Genomic DNA, 11,312 nt, shown 5'->3' on the forward strand with positions numbered 1-11,312 from the left:
ATCATAACATAGATCTATTACTCCCTCTTTCCTTGGCCCTTTTCTTCAGCTTCCTCCATCTTTCTGGTGATATGAGCTTTCTTTCCATAACATTGAATCTTAGACGTACTATTTTGTCTTGTTTGAGGATCAAACTTTCCTTTACTTTCTGTAAATATTTGAGTCCTTTAACCTTCAACACTTTTACCCTCAACTTGTCTTTTTCTATCTAGCATAGAGACCACAAGTTGTTGAATGAGGTGACTTTAGTGCATTTAAGAACAATGATGATTATCTTCTTATCATCTCTACGAGATCTCCCAATTGAGATCTTATAAAGATATCCCTCCATTCTTTGATACCTTTAATCAGGTCTAAGTGATATGACCTTCTTTACTGCATTTTCAGAGAATATATCTTCTAGCATTTCATATATCTCTTTGGTGTCTCCTCTGCTACATAGGGATGAGAGGACCTTTGACGGATTTCATAAGGATCCTATGAGTCCCTTGATCCTTCTTCATGCATTCAAATAATGCTTGACCTTCAAAGACTTTTCCATAGATATCATTGACTTCTCCTTCGAGGACTATGTCTATCCTCCTTTCTTATGCAATGAATTTTGATGACCCTATTGTCACTGACTACTATTCAGTCACCAAGTGCTTCAGAAAGTCAAATAGCAATTATGTTTGAGGCTAGTCTCAGAAGCTGTCAAATCTTGATCGGATCCCCCCCCTTCCCCGCCACCCCACTCCCATGGCCTAGTGCTCAGAAAGAGCTTTCCAACGGTATAAATAAGTCCAAAAAAGGGTTCCTCGATCAAAAGATACAATCAATTGAAGAATCCCTTTGGAAAGCCCTAAAAGCATGAAAATGAGAAAAAAAGCTAAGTGTTGGAGAGGGAGACCACAATCAGGATAGTGGAGGCATATCGGCATATCAGCTATCGGCAAAGTCAAGAGGCACAAACTTAAGATTTATCAGCGGTTCGGAAGGCCGATTGCTATTTGCGATCCCGCATATCGCAATCGGCGATCGACGAGTTATACGAGTTCAAAGACCATAGCGGGGGTCGATATTGCGATATAGACCAAAATCGTTGTGAGGGCGATTTTCAAAATACAAAGAAAAGCATGAAAGGACAAGGCCTCAGACGACCTTTTTCTCTCTCCTCCAGGGTGCCACGTGGCAACTTCTTATTGTTTCGTGGAGCTGATGTGGCGAATGACGTGGCAGGTAGGGAGGATGACGAGGTAGGGGAACACGTTTCACTCGTTTTCGCCATTTTCAAGGGTCCTATGGGCCCGTTTTCCGGGTACCACATGGCAGCACCCACAAGGTGCCACTCACAAGAGGACCTTTGACTGATTTCATAAGGATCCTGTGACTCCCTTGATCCTTGTTCATGCATTCAAACAATGCTTGACCTTTAGAGACTTTTCCCTAGATATCACTCACTTCTCTTTCGGGGACTATATCTATCCTCCTTTCTTATGCAAGGAATTTTGATGACCTTGTTGTCAGTCATTGTTATTCAGTTACCATTTCAGAAAGTCAAATAGCAGTGATGTTTGAGGCTGATTCCTGAGTCTCAGAAGCTGTCAAAGCTTGATCGGACCCCACACCCCATCCCCCCTCCCGCACCCCCTCCCCTCCCATGGCCTAGTTCTCGAAAAGAGCTTTCCAATGGTATAAAGAAATCTAGAAAAGGGTTCTTGGGTCAAAAGATACACTCAATTGAAGAATCCCTTTGGAAAGCCATGAAAGCATGAAAATGAGAAAAATGGCTAAGTGTTGGAGAGAGAGATCATAATCAGGACAGTGGAGGCATATCGGCATATTGGCTATCAGCGAAGTCAAGAGGCACAGACTTAAGATTTATCAGCGGTTCGGAAGGTCGATTGCAATTTGCGATCCCGCATATTGCAATTGGCGATCGGTGAGTTATAAGAGTTCAAAGACTACAGCTGGGGCCAATATTGCGATATAGACCAAAATCACCGTGAGGCCGATTTCCAAAATACAAAGGAAAGCATCGACGACGTGGCGGCTTCTTATTTATCTACGGAGTTGATGTGGCGGATGACGTTAGTTATGACATGGCAGGTATGGAGGATGACATGGAAGGGGAACACATGTCACTGATTTTCGGCGTTTTCAAGGGTCCTATGGGCTCGTTTCTGGGTTCCACGTGGCACCACTCACAAGGCGACAGGTGGTAGTGATGATGTCATGATGACATCATCGATGATGTCAGTAGGTATTGGTGATCGATGATCGGCAGACTTTCATCTTTGTTATATCGGCGATTTGTGATGCTACGAGGGAGGCTCCAGACGCGATATTTAGTAAAATACAGGCTATAAAGTTTTCAGGTCCGAGCACCAGTGTTATCAGCAATCGGCAATCGCAATGTGCTAAACATTAAAAGAGTCATAACAACATAGAAGTGTCGATTGTGATATGCGAGGTTTCTCCCGAATGCGATAAATTATAAGATGCAATCTATAAATATTTAGGGTCAGGGAAATCCGCCAATAAGGGTTTCATTGCGATATAAAGAAAATGCCTTCCCCGCACGTTATGGAGATCCTTAAGTGCTTTATAGATGGGCTCTTGGTATACCCCTGTGGTCATATGTAAAAATTCATAAAAGGGGCTATCAAAGGGAACCTGAGACTTATTTAAAAGAAAAAATCGGCCTGTTCACCGATTTGCCTGTTCAAAGCCTCCCATCTACTTGTTTTGAATTAAAAGCATGTGACCAAGTTAAAACATTGCACAGAGAGCTTTTCATAGATCGAGGGGGCGACCACTGGAAATTAATGAAGTATGGGCATAATCAAGAGAAAGACGGCCTGTCATACCTTATTAGTTGACGTCGAATGAATTTTAATTGCTGAAATGACTCAATGTCCATTGAACTGCCTTAAACCACTGAAGGAAGCTCAGAACAACAAGAACGTGGTTTAACAAGCGCTTCCACTGAAACATCAACAAGACATCTCCTCCTTCCTTTCTTAATCCTCTTCCTCTTTGTATTAATGATTGAATTTTTCGAAAGGGGGATTTAACCTTGTTGTAATTACTTTTCGGTGGGCAGAGCTTGACAGAGCCCAATAGCTTGTCCTATGTGACAGTTGAGCGCTCAGACTTGGATTTTTGTAAACATTAACGAAAGCCTCCCCTTCTCCTCTTATAAAAGGGTCGAAGGGAGATGTAACAAAGGGGGGTTGGTTTGGTGGGTTGGTTTGGGAGTGATGTTACAGAGATTCAAAGACCAAAGAGGGATGATCTTTGTAATACCGCTTAAAATTCTATCTGCTTGTAATGGGGGTTTCAATGATGAGGACTGAATAAAGGACTGGTTATTGGGCTTTGAGCCATATAGACTTTTCCTCTGTTGATTCCAAACTTGTTATGGGCAGTAAGTATTTCCCTTTTTGTAACTTCAATTCATTATGCATTTCTTCCTCAAAATAATATCAAAGCTGTTGTCATTGTTCTTGTTGCTAATGGATTCCAATTGACGAATACCAAGACTAAGACCAAGACCCTTGACCTAGTATCTACTCCAAGACCAAGACACTGTCTTCTATTCTCTTCCTCTTTCCTTTGATCCTTCTTGTCATCGTGACTTCATCATAGCACCGAGATCTTCTCACTGTAGTTGTACCAAGACTATAGTAGATCTGCACCGAGTCATAGTACATAGCTCCTCAAAGTACTGTCTCCATTATAGCTTTGAATAGTACCTTGCATCATTTGAAGTCTCTGCAATGTCTTCATTGTTCCTTCATGCCATATTTGAGATCCTTTTATCCTTCATCACCCAAGTTGTCTACTTTATAGCATTGTCCGTCACATAGGCATCCGAACTGTCAACTGTAGATCCTCCTTGCTTGTATCTTTGTTTTCCCTTCATCATGAAAGGTCTTCGCTATTCCTTCATCACTATTATGAGTTCATTATGTATCTTGACATGCGAGCTAGCCTTCTTTCTTGTCACTGTGACTGTGACCCAAATTTCAGAGAAATCATCCTTGGAGATCTGAGCTTGATGACTGCCATCATTTATCCGAACTTCAGAGAGAGATCCACGAATGTTGAAATTTCTAAGTCTGACAAATCAGAAATCCCTATTGCATTATCTGGTTTATTATCTCCTACTTGTTCTTTACATCAACAAGTTATTTATAAATATAAATACCGAAATAAACACAAATGTAGCCTTAACACATATACAGATCAACAACTGAAATAACTGAGACAATCACACAAGGGACACCGTTATTTTTGGACAATTGTCCCCAGAAAAACCTAATTCAGGAAAACTGGTGTAGCATATATGAGCGTTTTATTATTATGAAGTTTTCTGAATACAACTAGGGTGCTAGAAATGGCTCACCCTTCAAAGATTTCCTTGGCAGAAGTACCTCTCCTCGGAGACAGATATTCCAGCTGATTAGCAACCGAATGATTGATCCCACAACATCTTCAATAGTTCCTTAGTTGGACAGCGAAATTTGATCCAAGCTTCTCTCTGGAATTATGTCACCCTTTCTGCTCTGCGTCTGCCTCTCAGCTCCTAGTCTGCCCCACAAAAGTTCCTCAATGTTACCTTTTTCGCCGAGCGTTAGCTCTGCTAGCCTCTACGCTGTCTCTCTGGCACTTTCTCTGACTCTCTGATATGTATTCTCAGCCTTCTACTGAACTGCCACTCGCTACAACATATCACTCACTCAATTTCTCAGCAAACCCTGCCCCAGAAAATTGAATTCTTGATCAACTTGGTGTATCTCCAACCGACCCTAAAGCCTCCTATTATACTTTTCCCGTTGACGATTCAATGACTGAGATTAAGTCCCTGAAGCGAACAAAGTTCCTTCTATAGATTAATTACTCCAAAAGACTTGGAATATAAAGGTATCCATGAGGATACAAATATTATATTAAAAATGTATGAATAAGAATGATAATAGAATTGAAACAATCACCGCCCATACCAAAGGCAAGATAGAGGTCACCAATTGCAGTGTCGAAGAGAGAAATCTACTTAGCCAGGTACAAGATAACACAACTAGTGTTCAGGAGATAAGCCAAAGGAGGGTGCATGTGAAAGAGGCCAACAGGACATGGAAGGTGAGATTAAAGGAGGAGGAGTTCGCATCTTGGCTGAGAAACTGTAACAAGTTTCTGTTGTTCTTTGATGGTGCCTCTAAATCCAATCCTGGTCAAGCAGGGGCAGGGGGCCTAATCTGCAACGCGAATGGTGAAAAAATTCTTCACTTTGAATGGGGATTGGGAGAACTGTCTAATAACAGGGCAGAAGGATTGGCTTTGTACCAAGGGCTCCTCCAGCTGATCAAGATCGGGATAAGAACAGCAGTAGTCTTCGGGGATTCTGCAATCATCATTAGACTCATGGTTCAGCGGCAAAGCACCCCGAACATCCTCCTGCAACAGATCAATTACAGGAATCAAATCCTCCACGACTCCATGCAAGAAGTCCGTTACTACCATATACTCCGCGGGCTGAATAAGGATGCTGACATGTTTGCCAACAAGGCTTGTGAACGCACCAAGGGCAATTTGTACTGCAATGACACCTCCTCTTTCCAACCGCTCCCATGAATCACACGCATACAGTCAAACCTCATTGTACAGCAGCTGATAGCATCTACGAATACTGGCAAACAATCAAACCACTGGACAGAGCAGGTATGGTCGATGGGAATTTGCTCAGAATATGGATTGAGAAATCTGCCCAAAGTGTGGGAATCAGTCGAATTGCAGGAAGAAATCGTCCCGCCAGACAGAGCACATGTGCCAATCCAGATTTGCTTTGGGCTGTGTGGACCAATTTTGGAAATAGCACACGGGATGGCTCCCGCCCCAACCGCATATATGCGCTATTTATATCTAGATTGAGTCTCAGTATCCTCCATTCTGGAGAGGCCTTTTGTGATAGTATTCTCCCCCTTAGAGTCGTTTCAGTTCAAGCAGCTTCAATCTTTTCTGCCAGAGGCGCTGGTCTTCAGACTTCTGGGGATTCAGCGGAAGCCACCAGTGACAAGAATCAATCCCAGAGCTATTGTATCAGAGAGGTGATAACAGCAAATAGGCGTCCTTCAATACCTATGGAGCGCCCTGAACAATGTTTCCACTGCCGCGATCTGCAGGCAGAATTTGAGGAAGTGCGCGCGCAGAAAAGGACCTGGAAGATCAAGTTCGCAGCATGGAGGCTAGGCATGCAGACCAAATCCGGAATCTGGAAGCAAAGCTTGATGAGCAGTGCAGAATCCTTCATGAAAAATATCGAGCCGAGATGAACTTATTCCTTCATAGAGTTCACTCATTGCATGAGCAGTTCAGCAACCTTAGCAACAGATGCGCTCATGCCGAAGAATCAATCACAGTCCTCAGGTATATGATGGATAAAAAACTCAAAGAAGCGTCATCCTCCTCCAGCGCAAAACCGAACGAGGCTGACCCAAACCCGGAAGATTCTACAGCGCGAAAGATTAGTCACATAGAAATTGATTAGCTATGTGTTGCAGTTGTAAGTTTTGGTGTTTTCAGTTTGTAAGAATCTATAGTAGTAAAAGATGTCTCATAGCTAGAAGCACTAGGATCAGGATCAAGGAAAGGAACTATTTTTTAATTCCTTGGATCCGCAATGCTCAAGAAGCACTCTATGTACGGCAAGATGCCCCCCTCTTTTTTTCAGACTAATACATAGCAACCGAATTTGTCAAAAAAAAAAAGAATGATAATAGAATGATTTACAGTGAGAAAAAAAGGCTTGCTTATATACCAAGCAAGAGTCTCTTCATGAAGAGTCATGTCCTATTAGACATTCCTCTTCAGCCTAATTACTAGCTTAACTAATTATTATTTATGATTATTATCATTTACATTATATTTATATTATTTATATATTTTATTTGTAACATTGCCTCCTTCCTCAAAAAGCTTTTTCCTCAAAGCTTGTCGATGAAAAAGGCTTGATCTCTTTTTCGGCTTCGAACAACTTCCTTTCTTGGAACAATCATCTTCGTTGATAAAAGCTGATATGATCTTCTAAATGACAAACAAAATTGTCGCACTGAGAAGGAACCAGACCATCATAGATTAAACTTCTGTATAGTATTCTGATCACTGGAATTTTGTAACGACTTGTTAGCATAAGATGAGATTGATTTTACGTCATTATTCTATGGAACATCAATTTGTCGTTTGGGTTCTGAATGGTCCCGATACGTAGTGTGGTTGATTTGTCTATTCTCATGATTCAGATGCCGATAGGGAACCTTTTTGGTTTGATTTTCCCTTATTGGGCATGTGGCAATTTTTATATTTTTTTTCTGGCGAAGATGTTGTTGAATTGGTTATGGAACATTCTCTTGGGATGTTCATTGTCTGAACTGCAACATCTAAGCGCGTCTTTTCTTCAAATAACTTGCCTTCTTGAGTAACCATATTCATTGTCGATATTTCTTCTTGAGTGAATTGTTCCAACTTGTCTTTTCATGCTTTCTTATCCTCCTTAAGTTTCTTAATTTGAGTGAGTAGACTTTGATTATGGATTCTGAGACGTAAAAGTTCTTTGGTTTCTGATTCATCAATATTAGTTTCAGTGTTTTGGATTTTAAATTTTTCATCTTTTAGATCTCTGATTTGTTCTAATAAATTTTTATTAAGGTGCTTTAAACGCAAGGTTTTCTCTTCTTGTTCTGATAAGTGCTTCTTGAGTTCTTTCTTTGTGACCTTAGTCTTCTTCACTTGCGCAAGTAATTTTTCGATGTGGTCCTTGAGACGAGAATTTTCTTCGTCCTTTTATATTATTTCTTTGTGATGCATATCCACAAATTCAACATATTGTCACTTAAGTATTGTGATTTCTTGTTTTACCTCTCTTTGGAATTGTTTTTGTTCATTACTTAGAAATTCCATTTTTTTCACTTTTTTTTATCTTCCCTTTTTTTTAATTTAATAATCCTTTTAAGTATATATAAAATTTATATTAATTCAATACATATACTATATATCTCACCTCTTTTGACTTGAATGTGGCACTTCCCGTCTTTTGAATTTGGACTTTGTATATTAATTATTATTATTTTTTATAATAATAAATTTTTTAATATATAATTATAAATTATATATATTATATAATTTTAATTTATATATATTATAAAATTATAATTATAAAAAATTTATATATACTTTTTTGAGACCCACTTTTTTTTTATATGTTACTATATAAAGCTTATATAGTATCCTTTTTTATAATTATAATAATAATTTTTTTTTCTCAAAAAATTTGGATGAGACGTGACTCTTGGTACGGTCACAATCTTTAGATTTGAACGATTAAAATTATTTGGATCACACCCTTTTCTCCAATGTTATCAAATATATTTTCTTTCATGTAACTTTGTAAGGCAGCAGGTGACAATATATATAAATAGTGTTCTCCAATAAAAAGTAAAACTTAAATGAGATTTTGTATCCCTTTTGTTTTTTCTTTTACTTTTAAAATACCATGGGCAATTACCATGGGTTGTTTCTAAAACCATGGACAATTACCATTGGTTTCTAAAACCACGGGCTTCTCCACGTAAAAAGTTTTAAATATACTTGGAAAGATTTCCGCTTATCTTTATTGTGCACTTTTTATCAATAATGTAGAAACTTATAAATATATATATATATATATATATATATATATATATAATATATTTTTTTTTTTTTTTTTCACTTTTTTTGTTTGTTTGTTCAGAATATATTATTTTCTTTCCTCTTTTTTTTTATATACCCTTATTCTTTATTCTTTATTATTTTATTTTTATTTTTAAATAGTTTTTTTTTAATTAAGCAAATGGCCAAAGACGTAAAAAATGGAGAATCTCCCAATGTGTGGCGAAACGCTTTAATTATGACAGCAACAAGGTTGATGATGATTGATGGCCAAGGGTCGGTGATGAGCGAAATGTGGCTCTGATACCAATGAAGCGAACAAAGTTCCTTCTGTAGATTAATTACTCCAAAAGATTTGGAATATAAAGGTATCCATGAGGATACTTGGACTATTATATTAAAAATGTATGAATGAGAATGATAATAGAATGATTTACAATGAGAACAAGAGGCTTGCTTATATACCAAACAAGAGTCTCTTCATGAAGAGTCATGTCCTATTAGACATGCCTCTTCAGCCTAATTACTAGCTTAACTAATTATTATTTATGATTATTATCATTTACATTATATTTATATTATTTATATATTTTATTCATAACAGTCACTAATCAACAACTAAGATTAGATTTGGTTTGATCCCTGTTATTTAGAACATTCTCACCCATATTATATTAATGCACATTAATATTTTAATTTCCTAAGTTTAGACTTAGGAACCCCATTAAAAATATTAATTATTTTAATATCCCTTCATCCGAGTGGAATTTCCCCATACGATTTCTGGGTCTTGGAGATCTCATGTGCCTTAGCCTCTCCACCAATTTTCATGGCTAGAGCACATCCGATGCTACCACAAATCAACACTCACTCTTAGCGAGGAATGTGCTCTAGTAATGCTCCACCACTGAAACATCACATTGATCCTCCACACCAGTACCTGTGTTGATGCTTGGCCTACTGCCTTACACACTTTGCACTGCTACTTCCTGTACTACTGCCAATGAGACTGCCACTGCCACTGCTACATCGGTACTGCAGCTCCCTCTCAAGATGTTGCATCATGCTGCCCATAGCACTGACACTGCTAACTGCTACACTACAACTCAGTTACCAAGAAGTAAGTAACTGACTTTAACCAAGTACTGACATCCTAGTCAGTCTGGAAGCCTCATGATGTTGAAGTTTCCTTTGCTGGTATCCTGTGCTCCCTCTTCTGCCACTATGCTGTTGCATACACCTATGTGCCTCTCGCACTGCTGTAATCTCCACTGCGTTGCCTCAAATTTATGCACCAAAGCACTGCCTTGTTGCTCCACTACACTTTTCTCCACCCGACACTTGTCATTATGCTACTGTCGTTAAGGGCTCCTGTAGCCAGATGTGATCCAAGAGTTTGGGCACCTCAAAGATCCTGCCCTTAGCATGTAGTCCTCCTCACTACAACTTGATGTCTCCCCACCTTTTCTCTAGAGGTGTATGAGCACTCATAGCACAATTGTCATCAGTTTCAGCCTCTTTCTTTGCCTTAGCTGGATCTACCTATGAATCAAAAGCCTCTCCCTTGTTTTTCTTCTCGGGACACTGGGATGCATAATGTCCCAGCTCCCCACAATGGAAGTACTTAACCTTGGAGATGTCCTTCTTCTTCCTCTTCCCTTGTTGTCCCGCAGATGCTAGAGCCGCATTCTCCTCCTCCTCTTTCTTGATTCGACTTCCCTTGCCACTACTCCCTCCTTGGTCAACCTCTTGATCTCTCCTTGGGGAAGAGTTGCCCACATCTCCCAACTGGGAAGAGTAGACCTGCCAAAAATACTTTGGACAAATGCCTCCCACTCCTCGAGGACTGCATTCAAAGCAGTCCTGACCATAAGCTCTGGATCTAGTGTAGACCACACGGAAGTAAGTTGGTCGTGAATCTCCTGTAGCCTAAGAAGGAACTCATCTATCTATTCTCTCTTCTGCATTTGATATGACCGTAGCTGATTCTCCAATAGCATCTTCCTCTACACGGAAGAGCCCTAGTATAGGTGGCCAGCGCCTCCCACATCTCCCTTGTTGTGTTCTTCTTAGCAATATGTGGTATGACATGATCTTTGACCCGGTCTAGGATCAAGCATTTTTCCTTTGCCTTGGCCTCCTCATACTTTTCATTAGCAGCTGGGTCAACTAGGATAGCTATGGTTTTCAAGGCATAGTCCTTGATGCGATGTCGATCCAGGACTTCCAGGATCCTGGCCTTCCAGATGACAAAGTTGGAAGCCCCATCCAACCTATCCTGATCCCTTAGTTCGTTCACTACCATTTCATCTCCTCTTCTAGACTTCCTCTGAGTCTCACTCCCCTCCTGGTAATCTCCCTCGAAGTCATGATTTCCCTCCTGGAAATCCTCTGGCCAACTGTAGAACTACTCCTCTCCAATCATCCTTTGTCGCTGCAACATGGATCTGGATTCCTTGGCTAGAAATCCGTCGAGGTAGTGATTCCCTCTACCCTGGTTTCATCTCCTCAGACACTGTTCTGCTTCGACAGAAACAATGTCCCACCAGCTCCTCAAATCACAATCTACCCACAACTCCCCAAGCCTTGGTAACTGAAGAAACTGAGCCCTTCAAGCTCTACGCAAT

This window comes from Pinus tabuliformis, chromosome 6 (assembly GCF_031772625.1).
Source record: "Pinus tabuliformis cultivar Carrire ecotype Pingquan chromosome 6, CPIR1, whole genome shotgun sequence".
Lineage (NCBI taxonomy): Eukaryota > Viridiplantae > Streptophyta > Pinopsida > Pinales > Pinaceae > Pinus > Pinus tabuliformis.